Source organism: Choloepus didactylus, chromosome 7, assembly GCF_015220235.1.
Source record: "Choloepus didactylus isolate mChoDid1 chromosome 7, mChoDid1.pri, whole genome shotgun sequence".
In the NCBI taxonomy this organism is placed as follows: domain Eukaryota; kingdom Metazoa; phylum Chordata; class Mammalia; order Pilosa; family Megalonychidae; genus Choloepus; species Choloepus didactylus.
The window spans coordinates 136,819,540-136,845,627 of NC_051313.1; the positions used below are offsets into that span (position 1 = coordinate 136,819,540).

The 26,088-nt window shown below is 39.1% G+C and overlaps 1 protein-coding gene across 4 annotated transcripts in view; it reads left to right on the forward strand.

Moving 5' to 3' along the window:
- ATXN1 (ataxin 1) overlaps window positions 1–26,088 on the forward strand; it is a 508,626-nt gene that overhangs the window by 149,373 nt on the left and 333,165 nt on the right. For all 4 annotated transcript variants that reach the window (XM_037844369.1, XM_037844370.1, XM_037844372.1 and 1 more), the window contains one exon: window positions 10,076–10,197. The gene's annotated coding sequence lies outside the window, so the exon portion shown is untranslated. The remainder of the gene's footprint in view (window positions 1–10,075; window positions 10,198–26,088) is intronic.

Genomic DNA, 26,088 nt, shown 5'->3' on the forward strand with positions numbered 1-26,088 from the left:
ATCTGAGGTGGGGGAACTGATGGGCAAAGGCACGATGGTGAGAATGAATGCGTTGTGTGCTATGGATAGTGAACAGACTGACCTTGAAAGGACAGCACGGCCTCCCCACCTTACTGTGGTGTGTGAGAGATGACAGGCATTTTCATTGACCTTGTTTTGTAAATGTGCTTTCAGAGGAATAAATAGGGGATATGGACGGATGGTATCTTGAGCTTTTGTTTATGGAACATTGTTATCAGTGTGCCATCCTCATGACTTTGAAGAATCTGAAGACTGGACTTCATGGCATCCAGCATATGTAGGTTTTGAGTGAGATGTCTTTTTCCACATGATAATCTGTCCGCTGTTGGAGGCCAAAGAGTAGTTTGGATCTGTACATATATTTGGGGGACTCTGAACTTAATTGATGAAGTAACTCCTCAGTTTGAAAATAGAAGGTGAAAAGGATGCTTCATGATTTTAGAATACCGAATAGAGGAAGAATATGAATTACTGAAGTTCAGTAAGCTGTTCATTGCAAAGGAGGAGGTGAGGGAATCTTTGATGTCACATAAATGAGGTTGGAGTCTTGAATGTATCATTTAGTGTGTGACCTTGAGTATGTTTCTAGCCCCTCCATCTCCATTTCTTCATTTACAAAAAGAGGATCATGAAAGTATCCACCACTTAAGATGGTTCTGAGGCTTAAAGGAGTAATGTAACCCTCAAATAGTAGCTATTACGATTATTGTCTGTATACATTAACACCCAAACTAACCAGTGCTGTTTAGAAGTTCTTTGGGTATCTTCTTAATGAAAAAATAAAGGTTTATCATTACATAGATACTTCATTAATTGATCTCATGAAAAAGGTTTTTCTGAATCTCTTTGAGAGAACTTACAAAGTTTCTCTATTAGAACAAATCCTTGCTAGATTATTAAAGCCTAACTTGGAAGAAAGTGTTTGCTAGAGGAAAAATCTAAAATGCACACTTTCTACAGGGTCGTGCCTGGTCGCATCCAAGAAAACAAGCATTTTCTGTACAGGTTACTCTTTCCTACTCTCCCCTCATGGTTTATGGGATGACCACAGCCAGCCTTGGTAAACAATACTTGCGTAGGTTGAGCTCAGTGGTTCCCAGGAGAGCTGGTCATAGTTACAGAAGCCGAGGGCTAGAAGGAAACTGAGAGCTAGAAGGAAACTGAGAGCTAGAAGGAAACTGAGAGCTAGAAGGAAGCTCAGGGTTCTGTGGTTTTACTTCTGGGAGGGATTTGTCATGCCTAGGAGAGTTGCCTCATAAGCATTTCTCACTTTGAGAATCCCCAAGACCTTTTTTGAGGTCTGCAAGGTCAATACCATTTTTATCGTAATACCCAGACACTAATTTTTCTATTTCGCTTCTATTCTTTGGAGAGAATATAGTGGACTTTTTCGGAGGCTACACGATGTGTGGTGATATTATGTAATGAAATGTGTCAACCTTTGCAAGATCTGCATAACTCAGTGAGCTATTGTTTCCAAATGACCAATGCATGATGTTACAAAATCGTATATGATGAAAGTGCTGTTCAAAGTGCGGGATTGATTGAGGAATTTTAATATAAAAGAGTATGTAAAGTTCATTGATATGTTTCATATTCCACATTGCGACTATCCTTTAAGAAACTGTCACTTGCTTTCTGTTTGGGCTGATGGAAAAGTTTTGGTAATACATGGTGGTGCTGGTAGCACATTGTTTACGTAATTAACACACTGAGTTATATGTCTGTGTGTAAAAGGGGAAATTTTAGGAAGTATATACGTTATTAGAATAAAAATAAAAAAAAAAACATAAAGAGCCATAGATCTTACCTGTACAACATATACTACAGACTATAGCCAGTAGTAAGATTATAATAATATTCTCTCATCATTTTAAACAAAGCTACTGCACTAATGCAGAATGTTTAAAATGGGGGCAGGTATATGGAAACTGCATTTTCTACATGATCTTTCTATCAACGTACATATTCTCTAATAAAAAAGAAAAAGAAACTACCGTTTGCCAAGTTTTGGCATAATATAAAAGAATAGCCACAATTAGCTAAAAAGTCTATTCAAATACACACCTTCCTTTCCTACCTTTTCCAACAACATATTTATGTGAGGCTATATTTTTTTCATATGTTTCAGCCAAGCAGCATATCACAAAAAATGGAATGTGGGGACAACTATAAGAAGTTAATGGTTTCCTATTACGCCAAACATTAAAGAGATTTGCAAAAATTTAAATCAATGCCACTCCTTTCCCTAACTTCTTGTTTTGAAAAAATAGTTATTTTTCACAAATACATGGTATTTTATGTAACATGCAAGGAGTATATTTGTTTTAAATGAATTGATAAAAAATTTAAAGTTCTGTTTTAATCACTAATATGGTGAATACCATTACATATTATCTACATTGTTAAGAGCTCTTCACAGTCCTCAAAATATTTCAGGAATGTGAAGGGGACCTAAGACCAAAAAGCTTGAGACCCCACTGGCCTAGAGTATTGTTTTCTAGTGTATATTCTGGGTGATACATGTCTGCTCATTTCTTCTGGAAAAGTTTCTGTGGTCAAACATATTTTGGACCAACACACATGCTTTCTTCCCTCTTAGATTTACAATACATATTAATATATCAAAGTCCCTCAAAAGTTTTTCCTAAATGTATTCCAACCTTTTCTATCCTCCTTTTAATATCAGCATAACATAATGTACCACAATGGACATACCAGCTAGTATATGATATGTGCCACCCTCTCCCTATTTTTAAAAAATAGAAAGCAAGATTTATCAGCTACTTTCCTTCAAATCCACACCTTGTTTAGAGAAAGGCACATGAAAGTTTTCCAGTTATTCTGATTGGCTTTCTCTTTAAAACAAAACGGAACAATACAAAACAAAACTCATAATTCATACTACTATACTATTTTGCTTCAGATCTTCTAAGCTGCTTTTTACTCATATTTCTAAACTCATATGTTTTTAAAACTCTGTTGTAGACGCTTTGTGTGTAAATGTGTAGCATCTGCTCTGCAAATTGTCCAAACTGTGGGTTAAGTGTGGCAGCCTAGTTGTCGAGCTCTTACTACTCTTTGGTATTTTTAAATGGCAAAAAACACCTTTGGTCACGCACCACATTGTCTTCACAAAGCACAGATGCTTAGTTATTTTTTTTCTTTAACACACAGTTTTATAAAAAGCAGTGGGTTTTGTTGTTCTTCTTTTTCATGATTCTTTCATTCTGGTTCTTTAGTTGACACTGGTTAGGGACACAATCCTAACAGTTAAAACCAAAGAACAGATTTCCACCTGTGTGGATGAAGAAAACACTCCTGAATTCTGCATGATGGGTGTGACCCTCCTGGAAAGTAAGATTGATATTCGCTTAAACCAGGAAGTTTCTTAAAGACACAGTGCCAGTCTTAATTTGTATTGAGGCAGAAGTTTGGAGATAATTTCTTTTGGTGTCTGTATTTCATGTGTCAGTGTTGGGGACGGAATGGCAAAATCTTAATTTGTTATAATTATTAAAGGGACCATGGTCATTGTATTTTATATCATTCAGCAGCTTTAATTTTTTTATTTTTTACTTTTTAGTTTTGGTCTTGCTGTTTCCTACTTAAAAGCTTCATCTTGTTTGATTCCTTAGTGGCTCTCTATTGCTAACTGAAAATTGTCATTTTCTTTTCTTACTGAAAAAAATCCAAGCAGAAATTGCTGTGATTATTTTATTCAGTATCCTGTCCTTTTTCTCACTACTGAGTAGTTTCAGGGAAAACTCTTCACATGTGCAAAATGGCCCTTCAGCCTATAGGAACCTATATAGAATGTTTGCAAACAGTGCTGGAAATTCTCTAATAATTTAATCAGCCAAATTACCCAGAAAGAATTAAAGAACCAAACAGACTACTCTTCAAACAGCCAGAGGCTACCTTTCTGTCATTCTTTGACTTTTTAGTATAGATTGTAGTATATTTGGTAAATCAAAGATAGAAGAATTATAGAGGCATATTGAAGGTTAAAAAGTTTGAAGAAGATACAGATGGGTCATGACTGGTGTAAATTATGATATTAGCACTTTCTTCAGTGGAAAGTCAGACATCAGGTGTGCACATCCAAAGTGGGAGACAAGGTTGTGTGAGAGGGTGGTTGTTCTAGTTTGCTAATGCTGCCGGAATGCAAAATATCAGAGATGGACTGGCTTTTATAAAGGGGGTTTATTTGGTTACACAGTTACAGTCTTAAGGCCATAAAGTGTCCATCAACAAAGGGTACCTTCACTGGAGGATGGCCAGTGGCATCCGGAAAACCTCTGTTAGCCGGGAAGGCACGTGGCTGGCATCTGCTTGATCCCAGGTTGCGTTTCAAAATAGCTTTCTCCAAAATGTCTGCATCAGCTTCCAACGACCATCTTCAAAATGTCTGTCTCAGCTCCAGCTAGCTATGAACTCCTCTGTCTGAGCTTATATAGTGCTCCAGTAAACTAAACAAGGCCCACACTGAATGGGCGGGGCCACGCCTCCATGGAAATTATCCAGTCAGGGTTATCACCTACAGTTGGGTGGGTCACATCTCCATAGACACTGACCCAATAGGTTCCAACCCAATCCACACTAATACCTCTGCCCCCACAAGAATACATTAAATAATATGGCTTTTTCTGGGGGACATAAATATATAAACCAGCACAGTGGTCTTATGCAGTGATAAGATCCTAGGCTCTGAGTCAGAAGCCCTGAGTTTGATTCCCACCTCCATCACATATAAAGATGTGTGACATTAGGCAAGTGATTTAACTTTTTTTGTGACTCAGTTTCTCCAACTGTAAAAAGTCATGTAAAATTCCTACAACAGTGTCTTGCACATCCTAACTGTATTAGTTATCTACTGATATGTAACAAATTACCCCACAAGTTAGTGGCTTAAAACAACAAATATTTATTATCTCACAGTTTCTGTGAGTCAGCAGGCAGGGCACATATCCTAGATGTGTATCTCTGGTTCAAGGCCTCTTATGGGGATGCAGTCACGCTATGGCTGGGGCTGCATTCTCATCTGAAGGCTGAGTAAAGGTGGGGCGGTTACATGTGGGATCTGCTTCCACACTCACTCACTGGTTGCTGGAAGCCTCAGTTCCATGCCACGTGGGCCACTTTATATGCAGCTGCCTCAGCCATAGCAGTCGGCTTGCCTGGGATGAGTAATCCAGGAAAGAATGCAAGAGAGCTCCCAACGTGGAAGCCGCAGTCTCTTTGTAATTTAATACTGGAAGTGACATTCCATTACCTTTGCTGTGTTCTGTTTGCTGGAAGTGAGTCAATAAGTCCAGTCTACACTCAACCACAGAGGACCACACAAGGGCTTGAATCCCAAGGTCATGGGGTCATCTTGGAGGCTGCCTACCACAGTTAATTATGCTTTAGCTCATGTCTTCTAGCCACACCTGTCCCTGAATTCTGAATTTATATATCCAACCGTCTACTTGATGTCTCACTAGGAAGTCTAGTAGACATCTCAAACTTCACATGGAAAATGGAGTTCCCCCAAACTTGTTCTTCCCAAGGCTTTTCTACCTTGGTAAATGACAACTCCATTCTTACAGTCGATTGGGTCAAAAGTTGGGCTTTCTGGTTTCAACTTTGTTCTCTTATGGTGTATTCTTCACACAATAGAATGATCCTTTAAAACATAAGACAGATCATGAGTCTTCAATATCTTCCCATTTTACTTAAAGTAAAAGCCAATACCTTCATAATGGCCTACAAGGCCTTTCATGATTATAAAATTACTTATCTGTATTTTCTTATATAAAATATTACATAGATATAATACATATTGTATATATGTATGTCTGTGTATAAACACAAATAATTTATATATTTAGTTATTAAAATTATTTGAAATTTATTTTCCATATTGTGTGAGATAGGGATCTGATTCTTTACAAAAGAATAGTCAGCTTTCCCAGCACCATTTATTGAATAGTGGTGATATTCAACCATGAACCTTTTTGTCTCTTCCTGTGTAATCTGCATCTAGTTTTTGAATTTTAGAATAAAGATGTACCTAATTGGTCAAATATATCATAGAAGATACAATTGTGTTTGTAGATATTTTATTTCATATGGTACATTCAAATACATATTTAAAAACTTGAGTTAAAGTTGGAAATTAATTATGGAGAATATTTGTTTCAATCCCTCTATTTGATAAAGACATAATTCTTCCTCGGAGATTGTGACTTAAATTGAAACAAATTGTTAGCTGTGAAACTAACATTAAGAAACAAATCTATGGCTCCTAAGCCACTGTTAGAAAACCATCACAGAAATGCTTATCATTTTTTCAAACCAGTTAAGGTTATCGTCTGGAGTGAAGTCCTTGTTTTTATAGCCAACTTTCTCATATTCACCCATATCTTTGAATGTTCTCGGCCCCTGGATTTTTTTATACCCCCTCCTTTCTAGACTTTTGACCTTATCTCTGTTTATTATGACTAAAACGGTAAATAACCATTAAGGAATGGAGCTTAAACTCAAGCCAGTTAGTCTTTTTTTTTTTTTTAATTCAGTTTTATTGAGATATATTCACATACCATACAATCATCCATGGTGCACAAGCAACTGTTCACAGCACCATCATATAGTTGTGTATTCCTCACCCCAATCAATTTTTGAACATTTTCCTTAGTCCAAAAAGAATGAAAATAAGAATAAAAATAAAAGTAAAAAAGAACACACAAAGCATTCCATCCCCCCATCCCACTCCATTTTTCATTAACTTTTTGTCCCCTTTTTTCTACTCGTGTGTCCATACTTACTGGATAAAGGGAGTGTGAGCCACAAGGTTTTCACAATCACACAGTGACGCCATGTAAGCTACATAGTTATACAATTGTCTTCAAGAATCAAGGCCACTGGGTTGGAGTTTGATAGTTTCAGGTATTTACTTCTAGCTATTCCAAACTCAACTCACATTAAAACCTAAAAAGGTTATTTATATAGTGCATAAGAATGCCCTCCAAAGTGACCTCTCGGCTCCATTTGAAATCTCTCAGCCACTGAAACTTTGTTACATTTCACTTCCCTCTTTTTTGTTCAAGAAGATTTTCTCAATCCCACGATGCCAGGTCGAGGCTCATCCCTGGGAGTCATGGCCCATGTAGGGGGGAGGGCAGTGAGTTCACCTGCAGTGAGTGAAGCCTGTTAGTTTTGTTGGTAGCAGCACTGGTGAAAAGCTTGCCAATGGAGGGAAGTCGATGAAATTCTTGGATAAAATGAGGTGTAGAGAATTTGTTGTGGTTTTCGTTTGATAAAAACAGTCTCATTCCTGTTGTGTTACATGTAATTGAGGGTCGGCTATAAATCACAAAATGAGGTCACTTCAAAATCCTTCACATCTGTAGAGATGAATAAGAATGGAAAATACCTTCTCTTAGATGAGACCTCATTTTCTTTCTTCTCTACAAATAGAGTAAGCTCTGCTTCTCTGGATGCTTGGCTTGGGCAGCCAGTGAGGACCTTTTGCTAACCATGAAGCTATTCTGCCTCTCTCAGAGAGAATTTGCTTCACGACAGGCAACAAGAATATAATCCAGAAATGAATTTCTTTTGTTAGGGCAGAACCAAAACAGACAATGAGAGAGTTTTATGAGAAAGTGTTATGCTGCTGATTTGTTCAAACCCAAACCACAATACGTTATATTAAATGACTTTATGTCCCTAATGAGTCAATGAGCATGGAGTTAAAAAACCCAGAGCCTAGTCAAGATGCACATTCCGCTGTGTGACTTTAAGTGGTCCATTGCCCTCTCTGGGCCAGTAGCTGCATTTGCGGAAGTTTGAACTAGCTTGCACAGACCTCTTCCAGTTCTCAAATAGCAAGATATAAAGTTGGTAACAAATAAGAGAAACCCAGCAATTTATTTTTAGTAAAAGAAGATTGATACCAGCCAATAACTTGCAGTGGGCTTGCTTAAATCCTCTCTCTCTCCAAATTCTGTTTTTACCAAGATCGTAAGCTAAAGACAGTTTGTCATGCTTTGAACTTCCTGGCTTGTGTTGATTTGTATCAATATGTTACTGTTACACATTTGAGTGGGAGCTGAGTTACATTTCATGAAAACTGCTCAGAAAAACTAATAAAATCGTTACAACCTCACTTTCTGTGGGTATTGATAGCATCAAGAAAAAAAAAAAGCTTTTGCCATTTTCAGGCAGTTGCTCTTTCCAGCTAGACTGAAAATATAATGACATTAAACTCAACTCACATGTTTAAACATTAACCAGGAGAAGATCTCTCCTCCTCCTCAAAAGTTTTAAGTGCCCACATGAATTGAACCACAGATAGATAGAGCCCCCATCACCAAAGTCCCTATTAAAAATGTTGACTATTCCATAAAGCTTCAGAAGGCTTTCAAAGAATTGATTACTCATGCAGCAACTTTGGAAGACATTAAAGTATATCCTCTCCTACAAGTGGGTCACATGGTGTGTTTGGTGATTGCTCTAGAACCCGAGATTTTTTTTTTAATTCCTTTTTATTGAGATATATTCACATACCATACAGTCATCCAAAGTGTACAATCAACTGTTCATAGTACCATCATATAGTTGTGCATTCGTCACCCCAATCTATTTTTTGAACATTTTCCTTGTACCAGAAAAAGTGAAAAAAAGAATAAAAAATAAAATTAAAAAAGAACACCCAACTTACCCCCCACCCTATTTTTCATTTAGTTTTTTTGCTGCCATTTTTGTACTCCTCCATCCATACACTGGATAAAAGGACTGTGATCCACAAGGCTTTCACAATCACACTGTGTCACCCCTTGTAAGCTGCATTGCTATACAATCATCTTCAAGAGTCAAGGCTACTCGGTTGTAGTTTGATAGTTTCAGGTATTTATTTCTAGCTATTTCACTTCACTAAAACCTAAAAAGGTTATCTATATAGTGCATAAGAATGCCCACCGGGGTGACCTCTCGACTCCATTTGGAATCTCCCAGCCATGGAAACTTTGTTTCATTTCATTTCACATCCCCCCCTTTTGGTCAGGAAGATGCAGAACCCGAGATTTTTTCAGCATTAGTGTTAAACGTGCAATGCAGCCCGCTATACTGGTAGAACTGGGAGATAACAACCTCCCAATGGACTTTCAAAAAGGCTGAGGAAGAGCTCCTAAAGAAAAGGCTGAAAAGGAAGCAGACTCCTTTGAAAACAGTTTCCTAGCTCTCAAATGGCCGTTGTTAAAAAGCAAACAGTGAGGTGGATTTGTGGAGATATCAGAAGAAACCAGACCAACACCCCCGTGACAAGCAAGTGTTGTAAGCTCACAAAGAGGGAACTTGTCAGAGGCAGTTCTAATGTGTAGGCTCTATCAGCTGCTTCGAGTGGGGTAAAGAGGCATGCATATTTTAACCATTCATTTGAAATTCAGTGTGTAGTTACTGCTTCTTTTTAACTTGGCTGGAGAAGGTATTTATCAAGCTGTTTCAAGTGTGGGACAACTGAAACCCATCAATTACCTGTTTGCAAAATGGAAGATTTCCTCTCTCTTACAATTTATCTCTTTTGTTCAATCTCAATAGCCTCTAATTTAAAAGGTATTAATAGTGGCTCCATCAGTTTGAGCCTTTAATGAACAGAAACTGATGAATTTTATTTTGAAACAAAACTTTCTCCACTGTCTGCCCTTGATAACTGTACTTAAAGTCTTGAAACATTTAAACTTAGTGAATCCTTCTTTAGTTACATATTTCAATTACTAAACTTGAAATTTTGCAAGAAAGTTCCCACTGGTGCTCAATATAATTGTGAAGATGTAGTATCTACCCTCAGCGTGGTGTTTTTCTTTCTTTCTTCCTTACTCCCACCTCCAGGATTTTAGCGCATCATGGGTAGATCAGTTGTGTGATAGCTTCACTCTGGCAATTAACATGCTTCTTTGAAGTTATGAAATATACATTTGAGACAGCCCAGGGATTTCCCCTGAATTATCCACTAACTGCTTGAAGTGGCATTTTCATTCTGACTTGGTGTTGTGTTTGTTTTGTTTTGCTGCAGCATACCGGAGCATAATGAACGAGTTTATTTTGAGGCCTCAAAAGTAGTGCTGCTACAGACCCGGAGCAAGCGGGAGAGAACGGACTTCATTTCCAAAGGTCTTGAAACACAAACGATTTTTGGTAAGTCATCCGAAGGGCGCGGCATTCATTAGCTTTAAATTTCATTGGTCATCATTTATTTGCTTTCCCAGGATATCTTACTCAAGCGCAGAGCTATTTCTTTACAACCCAAGCATCAGGATGTTTGAGAAAATGTTGTTCTAGCGATAGAGAGCCAAAAGAGCAACCAAATTGACTTTGTATGTCTGTTTCTGAAATCTGCAGGAAAGTAGGATCTGAGTAGAATCATTTGTAGACTTAAAAAGATCAAAAAGAACAGACAAACAAGTAAACACACAAATAAAAATCTTGTAGATACTCCCTTTTAGCTGAAAGTGTAAAGGATTACTCACACAAGAGATAGTTGATTCAATCTGATGGCAACTTCGTTACCCTGAGGTGAGTTTGGGGATGACTAAAGCGAGAGGCGTTGTGAGTTTCCAAGTCTTGTTCAACCAGTGTTTATTGAGTACCTTTTAATTAAACACAAGCCCCTGAATGACAGTCTTGGTTTGGGGGTTGGAATTTATAAACTCCAGATTATAAAAATAAACTATAAGTAAGTTCCAAACTATATACCAAAATAAGGTGAACTTCCAAGGAATTTTATCGACCTCGTTCATTGTATTTCCTGGAAACAGAGACCTCAGCTGGAAGCCCAGTTCCCGCCTATCATTTAACCTTGGACAACTTATTCCTCCTCTTGGAATGAGTCGCCTTAAAAATGGGAGTATATTTTAAGGTCATCTTCAAGGTCTCCTGCAAAATTAAAATTCTATAATCCACTTGATTGAAATTAATTACATTAATTTTCCGTTTAATTCTTGCCCAGCCACATTTATTGTGTGCCCTTGGCAAGCCTTCATTTGCAGAGAAGCTGACTGAACCAACCAGTGGAGGAAAGGGAGTGGGCACCTGGGGGTTCTCTTCTCCTCCTGGCACCGATCTTGGTCAAAGAAGGATTTCAGTGTCTGCAGTTAGTAATTTATTCCCTTTTAGCAGTAAAGAAGATGTGGTTCAGCTCCATATGGATATATTCAAATAGGTGAGCTAGGCTTCTTTTGAATTACTGTCATCTCTTCTTCTCTAGGGGATCTGAATTTTTCCATCTCTGTGTCTCCTGTGTTATCTGCCAGCCCTTTAACCCTGTAGGGCCCCAGACTTTGTTTTACACTGACTAGAATTTATTATTTTTCCTTCTTAGAAAACATCCCCTTTCTGAAGCTGAGCTGTGAACAGTACTTTGAAAGACACTGAGATGCCACTCTTGTTTGCAGCTGGTTGCCTGCCTCTGAGTGGTGCATTATTTGGGTGTCATAACAGCATTTTTTTCTCTTACAAATGTTAAATTATGAAGTGCAGGAAACCACATGAATGTGACATTAGAATGAAAATGCAAACACAGTCTTTATGATTCTCCTGGTGAGAGAATCCTCCCCATAATCAACATATAAAGCATCTTTACCTGTTTGGTGAGGTTCTGTTCGCCCACATCTTCATCTTTGTTTCTGTTGTGTGCTAATGGTCTCTTTCTCATGCTGAATGGAGAGGTTTGGTACAGACTCTGGCTTAGGGGAGCCTCTCTTTCCAAGTGCTACCTGTCCCCTGAGCACAGCTCACATTCATAATGTTCACTGAACACTCAAGACTTCACTGAATGGCCTCCTTTGTGAACTCCTAAACTATTAAGAATCTGTATCATACAAGTTAGCGATTTAAAGGAGATCTATTGCCATGGATGGCTTCGTGGGTGTTTGCCATCACCCCTTCTGGATTGCAAACTCCTTGAGGGCAGGCTCAGATCATAGACTGGTGTTTCTCAAAGGTTGTCTGGTCGAAGACCTCCTACAGCAGAATCACCCAGAAATATTCATTAAAATTGCACATACAGCAACTCTAGATTTGATGTAGCAGAATTTCTGTAGCAGAATTTCTGGGGCATTGAGCCCAGGAAACTCATTTCAGTCGACCCTGTTGCATAGTGCGTTTTGAGGCTGCTTCTTGTCCTCCTCTTTGCCTCCTCATCTGCAGCAAAGGGCCCAGGACCGAGCACCTAATAGATGCTTGTTGCAGCATCAAACCCTGATGGTTACAGTTGCTCTTTAATTGCCGAGTCTTTTAAGGATACAGTCACCATATTTGCTGAACCCTTGGAAATTCAATTTTGTCTGAATGTATATGTCCTCAGTGGGCCTGGTTGGAGACATTTTGGGAAACTTCTCTATGTCTTTCTCCTCAACCCCTGGGTCTGATTGTCTGTGGTAAGGGTAGTAACCCCTACGTCTGGGATAGCAGCAACTTCAGCTATGGGGAGCTAGAAAACAGGTGGGGTGAAAGAGCTGAGGATGGAGATGGAGATTGGAGTACTGGGGAAAACTCATAAGCTTTGTCCTGGGCTCCCAAAGCCACACCTGCTGCTTTGGCAGTTTATTTTGTTTGGTATTTTGTTCAGCCATTAGGGCTTGCAGGTTGTCAATTTTGGTGGCATGAGAGAAGTCCCATCACTGAAAAGGATAAAGTTAAGCTGCAGTGGACGAGTACAAAAGCACCCACAGGAGGTGGCAGGTTCAGAATTTGGATCCACTGCTAACAGGCTGTCACTGTGACACTTGTACCCTCTTCCCCCTTCTCCACTTGCTCTGATAAGGTCAAGCCTAGCCTTGGGTTATTCAGAAGACATTTGCAGGGCAGTGGTGCTTCTGCTGAGATCCCGAATGCCATTGCTGATGGTTCTAGCGCCTGTAGATGGATATGATGGTCAGTTCACATCTGAAACCACACAGAAGAATTCGCAGAAGCCTAGCCAGACTATAAAAGAAGAAGTGGTGTAATCAGGAAATTTATTAGCTGTTAAGATAACCACTACCAAGAGCATTTAAGAAAAAAAAAAATTGCAACTTTATTTTTTTTGATTGTTGCTTAGTCACGTTTTTACTTAGAGAAGTGCCAATCCTGAATTAAGGTTGTGTTGAAAGAGGCATTCAAGAACAATGATAGAAAAGCATCACTCCTCAGGTTTCCATCTAATTTTAATCATAGGAGCTTTAGAAAGCAAAGGGAAAATAAAAGTGTATTAGAAGTGGTTTTTTTTCCTCATATTCTCAGCTAAGTGAAGGAACGAAAATTTGGGTTCCCAAAGCAATGTTAGAGGGCAGATGAGGGTTTTAAAATATGTGCTTCATGGACACTGAACCATATTTTCCTCTGCAGAAATTCTTTCAATTGGGTGAGTGGGGTTAAGGGCTGCTTTTTTGGGGTAGAGGGGCAAGTGCACAGGCTATAAGCTACAGAATGAAATTGTACATTTGTTTACGTGTAAGTGTCTTTAACCTTGTTAAAGGTCTTTAGGTAGGCAAAATTAAAGTAATTATAAAGCGTGTGATTTTGGTGAAATACCATAAGCTTGGCTTTGCTGTCTTGGAGGACTTGAGTGGTGCCTGAATATTTGCTTAGAAGTAGCCGCCCATAGTGGGAAAAGAGAAAAACTGGTTCCAAAAGAGCATTTGTCTTGTTTGAAACTACTACACTTGTACTGTTTGACATGAGGCATATATGAGAACTGCAGGATTTCCAGTTGGCAACCTAAATCAACAGCAAGGCTTTAGGAAGGCAGAGGTAGATAGGAAAAGAGACAGTCCAGTACCCTTACTAAAGACTATCATTAGAAAGATCTTGAAATGCTTTCCAGCTTATAGAAGTTTGGTTTCCTTCACCTAGGCCGATACAAAGAATGCCTCCTGTTAAACATGTTACAACTCACTACTCTTGCTGATGCTATCACAGGCTAATAATTGCATCAGTCCTTCACAGAAGCTATGTGGTGTGGTGTGGTTGTGAGTCAACCATACCAGTTCAGGAAATAGAATGAATTTTCTTACAATAGGCATCATCAGAACAGATGTTGATTTACTTGGGTAGGTTCCCTTCCTTGGTGACAATTGGAGAGCTTTGTAGGGAGGTGTTTGTTGTGCACAGAAAGACATCAGAATTACATGGCCATATTTGCACACTGTTGGAGTGAAAACTGAAAGAAACTTACCAGAGTTCATTACTACCCATCCTGTCCTTAGAGACACCACCCACTTTCATGGTGCCATTATCAACTCCACACTGACTAACATTTCTCTCTTTCTCTTCTGAGTTTAAGATCAGTATCACTTCCAACCTCCTCCCACTTGGCTCCATTTGGGTATTGTATAGGTACTTCCAATTGTGTCCAAACCTAAACTCTTCATTATCCTCTTTCCCTTTATGGATTCCTTGTTTTCCTTAGCAGAAGCACCAACTAACCATTCGTTGATGCTGGACACCTTCTCTTCCTACACTTTGTCTTTGGCCACATGGTGTTAATTCTGCCTCTTAACTATATCACAGTGTACCCACTCTTCTCCATTCCCTGGGCTCTGTCCTGTTTCTGGCTTTTAGCATCACTTGCCTGAACTACTATAGTAGCTTCCAAAATAATATTCTTTAATACACATATTCATGTGTACATACATGTCTACATAAATATGCAGCATTTATGTATTTTAAAATATTTGCAAACATTTAATAACCAGGATTTTTCATACACACACATAAACTAGGTTTGGGCTTCTGCAAATACAAAGATCTACAACACTGGGTAGCTACTGGCTGGAGTTCAAAGGAGCTGGCTTGTGTGAGGGTTGGGCACTCCAGCCCCCCCCCATCCCCACCTTTCACTGCCCTTTACACCTGGCTAGCTTGATTCACTGAGGTCACCTGCCCAACCAGGAACTGGCTTTGGGACTACTGACTCTGTTTTCTTGTGTGTGTGTGTGTATGTGTGTGTGTGGTACATATATTCTATATGTACCATTTAAAAATGTACAACTGAGTGGCATTAATTACTTTTACAATGTTGTGCTACCAACACCACCTTCCATTTCTAAAACTTTTTTTACCAGCACAAACAGAAACCCTGTACCCATTAAGCAATAACCTCCCTCCCTTCCCTTCTCCTCCTAGATGCTGGTGACCTCCAATCTACTTTCCGTCTCTATGAATTTGCTTATTCTAGGTATTTCATAGAAGTGGAATCATAAAATATTTGCCCTTTTTGTGTCTGGCTTATTTCACTGAGCATAGTTTTCAAGATTCATCCATGTTGTCTCATGTATAAGAACTCCATTCCTTTTTATGGTTGAATAATATTCCATTGTATGGATATACCATATTGTATTTATCCATTCATCTGTTTCTGGACACTTGTGTTGCTTCCACCTTTTGGCTGTTGTGAATAATGCTGCTGTGAACATTGGGGTGAAAGTATTGGTTTGAGTTCCTGTTTTCCTTTCTTTTGAGTATATACCTAGAAGTGGAACTGATAGGTCATATGGTAATTCTCTGTTTAACTCTTTGAGGACCAAAAGTGTGTTCTTGCCTCACATCTTTTCTCACTGCATTCCGTTCATCCTACTATTTTGAGAATTATCTTTTTAAAGAAAAAGTCTGATTGAATTACTCCCATACTTGAAAACCCCTGATAGCATGTGGAAATATGGAAAAGTGTTTATGTTCTAATGTTAAATATAAAATTCATACCTCCAAAATTGGGTATGCACATTAATTACAGGGTGCTGATAAAAATGTATGCCTGTCAACAAAGACTAGAAGTAAATAAAGCAAAAGTGGAGATGTTTTGAGTATTCAGGTGATTGGTGCTAGTGTCTTTAAAAATAATACTCCCTTAGTGTTTTCTGTAGTAATGAATGAATATGATGAAATGAAAGGAAAAATAAAAAGCGTTTTGTTTAGCTTTCTGTTCCCTATGAGATAAAATCTGAACTTTTTTACATGATGATTCATGGACCCTGGGAATTGGTTGTCAACTTAGCATTTAAATCTCATCACCTACTCATCCTTCCCATCTTTCTACATTGCATTTCTTTCCTTTCTAAACAGAGCATGCAGTTTAATTACTATACTTTTCTTTGTGTTGATTTTTCTGTATGAAATTCTGTTTCTCTACCTGGTGAGCTACTCATCCATTGATGCCTAATTAAAATATCCCTTCCTTCTGTATGCATTGCAGTTCTTCGTTTATGTAGCTTTCTCTGTGGGTGGTTCATGAGGGCATAGAATGGGTTTATTTTAAATCTTGTAGTCCAAGTATCAAGCCCATTCCTGCATATGATAGAGTTTAATAAATATTTATGGTTATATAGATACCCCTTTTTAGTTTTTAGTATATTGGAGTAGCTATAAGGAAATACCTGAAACGGCTGAATTGCAACCCAGTAGCCTTGAGTTTTGAAGATGATTGTATAACTATGTAGCTTAAATGGTGTGACTGTGTGATTGTGGAAACCTTTTGGTTCCCACTCCCTTTATCCAGCATATAGACAGACAAGTAGAAAAATGGGGACAAAAAATTAAATGAATGATGGTGGGGGGTGATGGGGGATGGAATGTTTTGGGTGTTCATTTTTACTTTTATCCTTATTTTTATTTTTTTGGAGTAATGAAAATTCAAAAATTGATTTTGGTGATGATTGTACGACTATATGATGATACTGTGAAAATTGTACACTTTGGATGATTGTATGGTATGTGAATATATCTCAGTAAAATTGAATAAAAAAAGGGAATTAAAAAATAAATATTTATGCAAGTAAAGAAGAAAGGAAGGAATGCATCTAAAAATAAATACTGTTTCTGTAAGTTACTAAGAATGTTTCAGATACGCTGAATGCTAAATAATGTTTCATAAAAATTACAAAAAGCAGATGTTTTAGCTTATTAATACAATTTCTACAAAAGTAGTTGGATTCAGCACCAGATTACTTTAACTAAACTACTAGAGTGAATCTTTGACATTTGAAAATTCTAACATCAGAATCACTTCAGCTTCTTGGTAGCCATATTTGTGAAGTTACTAGAAATTGCTTTTGAAACTGTTTTGTATCATGCATAATCATATTGGCCAAATTGGAAATTCAAATAAATGACACAGCCAGAGCTGGCAACATTATGTGAATTTGTGGTATTTTTTCTTAAGGGAATTGAAAAAGCCAAGACTGAATAACATTAAAGAATTGATGTAACATTTTCAGTTCTGAAAGGCTTTTCTGCTCTAGGAATATACTTACTACTATTTCTTTTTTTTCATTTCTAAGAATTCTATTTGGTTAAAATAGAAAGGGGGAAAAAGTCATCTCCAAAATTAATTTGGCATCCTTGAAAGTTCCTTTTCAAAGGGAGGAATGGGATGTTTTTTAATGTCACATGTTAATGCCACTAAAAAAAAAATCATTTACAAATGTGAGCAAGGAATTCAGAATGAGATTTTAGATAGGTGACTATTTGGGACATGTTACATGTCTGTTTAGATAATATTTTGACATTGGGGAATATTCCTAATACTGCATATTATCTTATATATACAAATATAAGTATATATTTCTCCTCAGGTTTCAGATAGAGTCAGTAAGTTGGAATGAAGAATTCCAGTTTGAGATTTGCCACATTTTTTGCTTGGTACCCTTTTCTAGCCTCCTGTTTTCTTGCCTATAGAATAACAAAGGTGAACCATCATTAGAGTAACTAATTAATGAATTAGTCCATCAACATTTCTTGGCTGACTGACTAGTTAAAAACCACGTCAGTCTGCAGCATCTCAAGTAAGTTGGTCCTTGCCCATTTGTAGGTTAGACTGAACCTTGGCTGAATTTCTTATTTCTGTGTCCTGAGCATTGCATTCATTTGAAAACTTGCCCCTGCAGCTGTTTAGAAGGGCTGTCCTGCAATACAGCACAGCTAAGGTGAATGAATGCAGCCTCACAGCTCACCTTTAGTTATTCTCTGGTGTCGATGGGGCTTGCAACCTTGACTGCTGCAATCCATTTACCAGGAGGTACTGATTGTTGTATTGCTCTTTTGTGAGAACCAGAGCTCAGAAGCATCCTAAATACCTTGTGACAAAAACTCAGGAAGGCAATAGACAACTGCCGTTTTCATTACAGCTTCAGGTGCTTCCCAGAATAGTAGGTACTTACCTTGAACTGCCCTCTGCAGACAAAATATATGGGTCCATGTGGTGACATCGCGGCTTTAGCCTGTCTAGGGTTATCTAGTGTTGGTTAGCACAGCAGAAGTGCCCATCAGCAAAAGTAGCCTTAGTTAGGAAGGCTGCGGAGAAGAGAACCATTTGTGAAATTTTAAGGTTCTAGATACAGAACAGAGTACCATGATCGATCTCAGATTTTAAAAATTCAGCTCTGAGGAAACTGATTACAGTCACCACAGATTTTTAAGTAGTACATAATAAATCCCTGTAATGACAATTGGAAAACAGTATAATGTGTGTTTTAAGAGCACTGATTCTTGAGGCAGACTTCCTGGGTTTGAATACAACCCTGCCACTTAATGGCTTTGTAATATTGAGCAAGTTATGGCATTACTTTCATGGTATTCAGTTGACAACTATTCAGCTAGTAATAAAACGTTTCTTCCATTTCCATCCTACCCCTGCCTTCCCGCAAACTGAATTGTTGAATTTATACTCAGGGAAAGTGAAACAAATGCCATGGGGGCATGAAGGAGCACAATGTTTGGTCTGGTTAGATGAGTGGTGAGGACTTGAGGGAGCTTTTGAGCTAGGCCTTGGAGACGGATAGGATTCCAGATGGCAGAGATGGAAGCAAGGCGTTCCCAATGGAAAGGCGTATGACAGAGGGTTGGAGAACAGGAGGTGAGTGGTGTGACATGTTTGAGGAATGCTGTGGGCTGGTTCTGTCTAGTGTAAGGCCTCTGAGGTGTAATAGTAGGAGATCAGGAGAAAATACAGGTTGGTTTAATAATAATAATAATAATAATAATAATCTATTAATTGAGAGGCTGCTATACACCAGATTCTGCTGTTGGTGCTTTACATAAATTAACTCTGATCCCAACTCCCTGCAGCATAGATATCCCCATTTTACAGATGAAAATATTTGGGTTTATTCCATACAAAGAGTTGCAATGTTTTCCTGGGGTGGTGGAGAACCACTGAAGGTTTTGGGAGAGGGACAGGGTCATGATCAGACTTAGCAATGATTTACTTTCAAATTAGAGCCGCATCTTACACCACATCTGTATTTCCCACAGGGATTATCATTGGACCTTTGACGTGGTGGATGCTCCATAGATTTTGGTGGAATGCATTTCAGAAGCTTCCTAAACTCAGTTTGGGAGACACCTTTTGTACCTTTTCCTTTTTAAGCTGATTAATTTATTGGTTGACTCCTTTGTGCTAGTACACGTTTTCATCTCATTTGATCCTCACACAAAAAATCTTAAAGACAGATAGTATTATCTTTACATTTAAATGATATGTTGTTGAAATGAATGAGGTTATGGGATCTGAAGAATATCACCTAGCTTTAAGGGGTAAAGCTGGGATTCAAACCCCAGGCTCCCTGATCCCCAGCCTGCACTCTTCCTTCACCCCCTGGTTCTGTTGCACCACTGCGGTTTTCCAGTTTCCATGAGGGTTGTTCCACTAGTTTAAGGCCACTTGGTGGGCACTCCATTGCTTTCAGAGAAACTAAAGCCTCAGAAGGACCTTTTCTGCTTTGTAAAGGTTGATGGAAAAGAAATGATTTCGATTGTCCTCAGGACCGGCGTCCTTCTAAAGGACAGTGCTGGTTGTTGGCTGCAGGTGACTGTTCTGGGAGCCCATCAAATTAGCCACTTGTATGAACCTGGCATCCAGCATTAGTGGGGCCACAAAGAGTACTCGCTCTGCATGGTAAATACAGATAGGGAGTGTGCGCATGGCAGGGATCTTTGATATTTAACATAAGCACTTAGTTTCTTCCATCAGATGGAATGCAGGCTTATTATACTAAAAAGACACCTGTGCCACAAACACACAGAGCAGCATCTGCTTCCAAATGCTGCCTGGGATTTGGAATGACATTTAGTGAAAGGGGAAGTTCATTTCCAACTATCAGAGGTCATGGCCAGTGAACTCACAAGCACATAGAATGTAAATTCAGCCCAAATTCTGTGTTTATTAACTTGACACGTTTTGGAGTTGCTTATCTGCTCTGTCAAAGTGATCTGCAGTAAGATTCTCTAAAATATCAAATCCACTTCATGCATTTAAATCAGGGATCAAAATATTTGGCACCCACCCTTGTGCCCATTTTCAGGGGGCTTAGGTCACCAGCGGCTGAACCCACTTTGCAGATGGATTTTATGATCTCTACTTCCTGGTGAGAGCCCACATTGGGCTCCCACTTTTCCTGGCCTGTCATTGCTCTCATCCACATGGAGAGCCAGCGAGCCGGCTACACTGTCTCATGGAGGGACCCAGCCACCAGTTGTGCACAGCATTTTGAAAGTGCCCTTGATTTGATTTTTAACATGGCTTTTGAAGTATGCTTTTCTTGTGTAACGTATTAATTATTAATAAATTTTCTGTATCAATAATTATCAAGGTATCATCTCCATTCTTTTAGAAGCTAGGTCCTATCAGAATATCAGTAAAGATGCAGAAAATTTTCTCTTGTTAGTAACTAAAGGAAGTAGCGTTTTAAAAATGAAGATCAAACTCCTCCTGATGTGTGGTTTTGTGTTCCTCTTTGGAGTTGATTCCTGCCACTGCCACCCCCACCAGCCCCTGACTTTGATTTCAGCCCCTATTTGGCTTGAATTCTTTGCAGAATTTCTGCAAGCAGGCTTGCATTTTTGTAATGCCTCCTGTGAAAAGTTCAGAATTTTTTAGATACCATCTTTCACCTGACTCATCGGTCGTTCTTTTTGTTCATTTTCAAATTAATCACTCTGTCTACCTGCTTCTGTCCAATGACGGGCAGCAACATGTGATGAGTGCTGTTGGAAAATTGGTGAATCACAGCCCTCCGCTTTTGCATATGTTACTCAAAGCAGAAGTATTCCTTTCTGCATAGAACAGAAGCATTGTGATTTTACTGCAGCAATGGAATTGTAGTAGAGGTGAACATAATTCTTCTTCTATTTACATCTTTAATGAGCCACAATTAAAAGTAGTGAGTTGGCGTGTCAGAGTGAATGTGTTATTTTCAGATTTCTGTTATAGCAATTGCTGCTGCTAGTTTAAGCTGTGCTTCATTGGCACCCTGAGGCTCCCAAAGCCTGAAGAGGTACAGCCCAGAAGGGTCCAATCTACTTCCTGAAAGTTACTGCGACAGTAATGGCTTTCTGCTGTACTAAGGTAGAGATTTGCCTTACATCCTCCAAGCCTGCAATTCTTGAATCTTCTTTCACAGTACACCTTTTTCTTGCGGTAAAGGGATATTAAGGATTGATTTAAAGTGGCAGTGCTCAGAGGTTTTCTCTCTTCCCTTTTCTGTTGTCACAAGTAAGCTGTCTGGGATGCTCTCCCGACATTGGATTCCTGTCCTGGGTCACGGCGGCAGAACGTTGGCTGTTGTCACGGGCCTTTGCGGCTTGTCACCCTCAAGTCTATGCTCGTTGATTTCAGGGGCACTGTACTAAGCCATTCACCCAGCATCGTTCCCTCCCTACCGCTTTGGTTTTTAATTATATCTACTGAGTTAGTTGTGCTGTGATATTAATCTGGGGTATTCTGTTAGGAACTCTTGGATGGGTTTCTGCACATTAGGCATCGCTGCATCATAAACAACTGTGGACTGCAGGTTTTCTTGACAGGTAGCAAAGCTGCGTACTGGAATTCATTGAGTAGTTAATCTGAAAAATAATGTGTAAATGTTTCTATTTGGCCAGTAGAAGTCAGTAAAAATCCGTAGTAAAGAATTTACCGTATGTGTGGTAGCTGGACAGCCTGTAATTAAAATTGGCCATGTATCGGTATCCCTGCCCTTGAGATGTATGCATGCATCCATGTGCACGTTATTACGGACAGAAGCAGGTTGAGCAGGAAACTAGCGTGCTTCAGCTTCAAAGCTTCCCACCTGCACAGGCCCTTTCCAAGACCCTGTACCCGATTTTATATGGCTAGTTTTGTAAACGCTTTTTAAAGACTCATCCCCATCCTCACTCTTCTGCCCCCTGCCTGATTTTATAAGCTTCAGGCTCCATAAGTCTAGACACACCCGATTATAAATATGTATAAATTGTGCTCATGCATATGTTAATGAAATATATTTATTTATTCTTCAGACTAGTATGTCAAATTCCAAAACTCTGTCAACCCACCAAATAAGAAAATTAAAGGGCTGTGCAGGGACTTAGGTATCTTCACCAGTTTCCAAAGACATTTATATCTTGGACATTTAGCAAATAATAATATCACATGTAATTGATAGTTGTTGCATCCTAAATTTCCCAAACTGATGACTAACAATTATGATTCACATCTTTCTGGGAATCCCTCCCCAAGTTGTCATTTGCCTGGAGGACTGAGCAATATATCATGGTGTCCTAGGAGATTAGTAAAATTGAACTGTGTGTTTTCTTGTCTGGTCCCACGCCAACTAAAGAAAAAAATAATTTAATGGCTATTTTGTGAAACATTTTTTTCTTCGCTTGACATGGTTATTTTAAGGTAAGTAATTTTCCCTGCTAAGAACTCACTTGTTACCGGTAACTCTGGTTTGAGCAACAGCTGTTGATTTCTAGTGTGCTGAATTAGTTTCTTTTTTTCCTTTTTCAAAGAGTTCCTTTATTGTTCCCAGTCTGTTGTTAGGTGTAAAAGCTAATTTAGTCTAGATTATTTTTTTAAATTGCACCTGGTAGTCAAGCTGTGCTGTGTCCTACCAAAACAGCACTGCTGTCATCTGGGACGAAAAGACCCCAAGAAAATATGTGTTGTATGTATATGTGTATGTGTGTGTGTGTGTACTTTAAAGGGATCAAGTATTTGTCTATCAAAAAAAGGTTTTCATTACTGACATCATTTATCAAGCCAAGTTTTAAAATTCCACATAGCCAGATATCTTTGGGCAGTGTGTGTCTAGGCTATTAAGATTGAGTGACAGTTGGTCTGGGCAGAAGGTCTACATGTGGGATGACGAGAGGGTGACCACAAAGTGGAAACTTGGGCAAATCTGTTTTGTTGTACCAAAACCAAGGAGATCTGTTCTGGTGGCAGTATAAGTTTGGAGAACAAAACTTATATTGACTTTCTGGCCACCCCCAGGAAGCTCTGGGGAGGGGGAGAAGCCAGCGGGTAGGAGAATGGAGAGTGGAAAATTAGATTGCTTTGGGAGGGAGGGTAATGAAGTAAAGGTTTCTGTTCCTGCTTTGCCCCTAATTTTGTGACCTTGGGAAAGTGGCTAACTCTCTGGCATCTCAGTTTTCTTCTTTTGAAGATGAGGGCTGTTGCCTGGATAATCCTTCGAAGTCCCCTTCACTGTGTCTGAGGAGTGAGAAAAGAGACGGTAAATTAACACAGGAAATGAAAACAGTAAGAATGGAAGCTGAGCAGGTGGAGGCAGGTGCTGCAGATAGATAGTGGTCAAGAACACAAAAAGGAAATAAAGACCAGCCAGGGACATGTGTGCTGTATGAGCTTAGGGTTGAGTTCTGGAGTAACTGGCACTTGAAGATGCCGTGCAAGGAACCATATTTTCCTTGTAGCTGCTGCACCCCTTGTCTTTCCCCCCCAGTGGGCTTAGCTTTGTACTTGAACTCAGTGCTCCACTGGCTTTCCTGCCTCTCCATCTCCACCCCTGCTCACCATTGCACCAAGGTCCTGTCTTCAAGGGCTTCTGGATGTGCTCATGTCCTGCTGTTGATTTTCTTTCTCTTTCTGAAGCCCTTTTGAAATTCATTTCTCTGCAGATTCAGATTTGTCTTCCCACTGTCCTGCTTAAAAGAATTGGATACAGTTGTATTTGTTTTTGCCTGAACTTCACACATATGAATGAACTTTTGTAATCAACAGTGTAGGTTTGGTTTGAAATGTCTGAGCTCTCCCCAAGTTGCCACTTGGTTGCTTAGTTAACACTTGTTGAACTTACATAGCGTTCTCAGTTGTTCTCTCAAGACTTTAATAATCCAGGGGTGGAGACCACTGCAAGTATAAGCACAAATGACAAATAATAGTAGTAGTAATAAAAGCAATGGACATTTTCTTGTGCTTATTATATACCTATATTAGTCAGGATCTCTGGAGAAACGGAACTGACAGGAGATATACAGTGATATGTATGTGTGTGTGTGTATATATATATATACACACACACAAACACATATATATAGTGTAGGGGTGTGTGTGTGTGTAAATATTAAGAGATTTATTATAGGAATTGGCTCAGATGGCAAGTCCAAATTCTGTAGGAAAGGCCACAAGTTGGAAACTCTGATGAAGGTGAAGTTGAATTCCTTAGGAGAAGCTAGCTGGCTGGCTGAAGTAGTGGTAGAATTTCTCCTTTTTGACTTCTGAAATCCTCAGTGCTGGCTTTAAGACCTTCAAGAGATTGATGAGACTCTCATTGCTGAGAGGCAGTATCCTTTGTTGATTGTAGATGCAATCAGCCATAGATGTAATCAACTGACTATAGATGCAAATCCATCTATGAAATACTCTCATAGTAACAATCAGATCAGGTCTTCTTCGCCAAAAACTGGATACTATAACCTAGTCAGGTTGACGCATGAACTTAACCATCACAATACCCACATACTGTGCTAAACACTTTAAGCATTAACTGAGTATGCCACACGTACATACATACACATTAAAAATAAACATTTAATTGTCACAAAAATCCTGTGAGGTTGGGATTGTTATTTTCCTTCTATAGATGAGGAAACTGAGGCCCAGAAAGAAGCAGCTTGCTCAAAGTCACACATTAGGGTTGTGCAGATTAAGTTTTTAACTATACAGAAATCTCCGTTAGTGCTAAACAAGTGACTTCCAGAACTCGATGGGCTTAGTTGACATGGAATTCACAGGGAGTGGTTTAAATTGTGTTTTGTTAGCAGCATCTGATTGTGTGGAGAAGAGGACTAAAGAACATTGCAAGCTGGAGATATTTGCTTGCAGGGATTGAACATAAAGGAGCTAGACCACAAATAGGTTTGTTCCGTTGGAGTGAAGAACATGCTTGCATCGAAGGCAGCTCCGTCTGGGTAATGAGAATCAAATGAGTTGACTTATTTTGTTAGCTGTAGTGTAGACATCACCGTAATTAGTGGCAGATCAACACCTCATAAAATCTTTCCAGAATGTAAAGACAGCTTTCTGAAAGAAACGTGCTAGTCTGCAAGCCAAACAAGGTGCAAGTGTAAAGGCCCTCCCCTTAGGCGCTTTCCCGTTGGTTTCCTTTTACCAGATGACATGAGCTTTACACCTTGCTTTGAGCTGTCACCGTTTTTACTTCAGTTTCTGTTAACTAGCTCTAAGTCTTGGGTCTGCAATCACTGGCCCTCTTGGGATATTTGTCTTTTCAGACATGCCTGACTTGTGCTGGCAGCCACCTTGCACACTCTAGCAGCATTTTTTGGCCAAAACACCATGCAGGCAGCTGCTGCGGTAGGCAGGATACAGATGGTAGCATCAGGTAAGGGATTTAAACTCGCCCAGGCACTGGGGAAGCATACTGGGGGGGACTGGATTTGTGGGCGCTTGGGGGGAAAACATAAACATAATGAATCATATGTGTAGTATCATGATGTTTGTTCCAAGGGTTTTTTTCCTCCAAAACTGAGAAGGAAAAAAAAGAAAAGTGCTGGGAGGGATTTCCCTAGGCTTGTAAATGGCTGGTTTGTTTGTCTAAATAGTTAATTAACTAATCACTTTCTTTATAATCCTCCTTGTTTGAAAATGATTTATGGCCATGTCTGAAATGTCTAAATCTCTCAAACAAGAACACCTTAGGAAGTAACCAAGTTAACAAGTTCTACAGGCCTTTTTATGTTTCTTTACTCACAAAATGACTGAATAGCCACAGCAGATTCATAAAAGGAGCACTTCATGTATTTACATTTCCCACT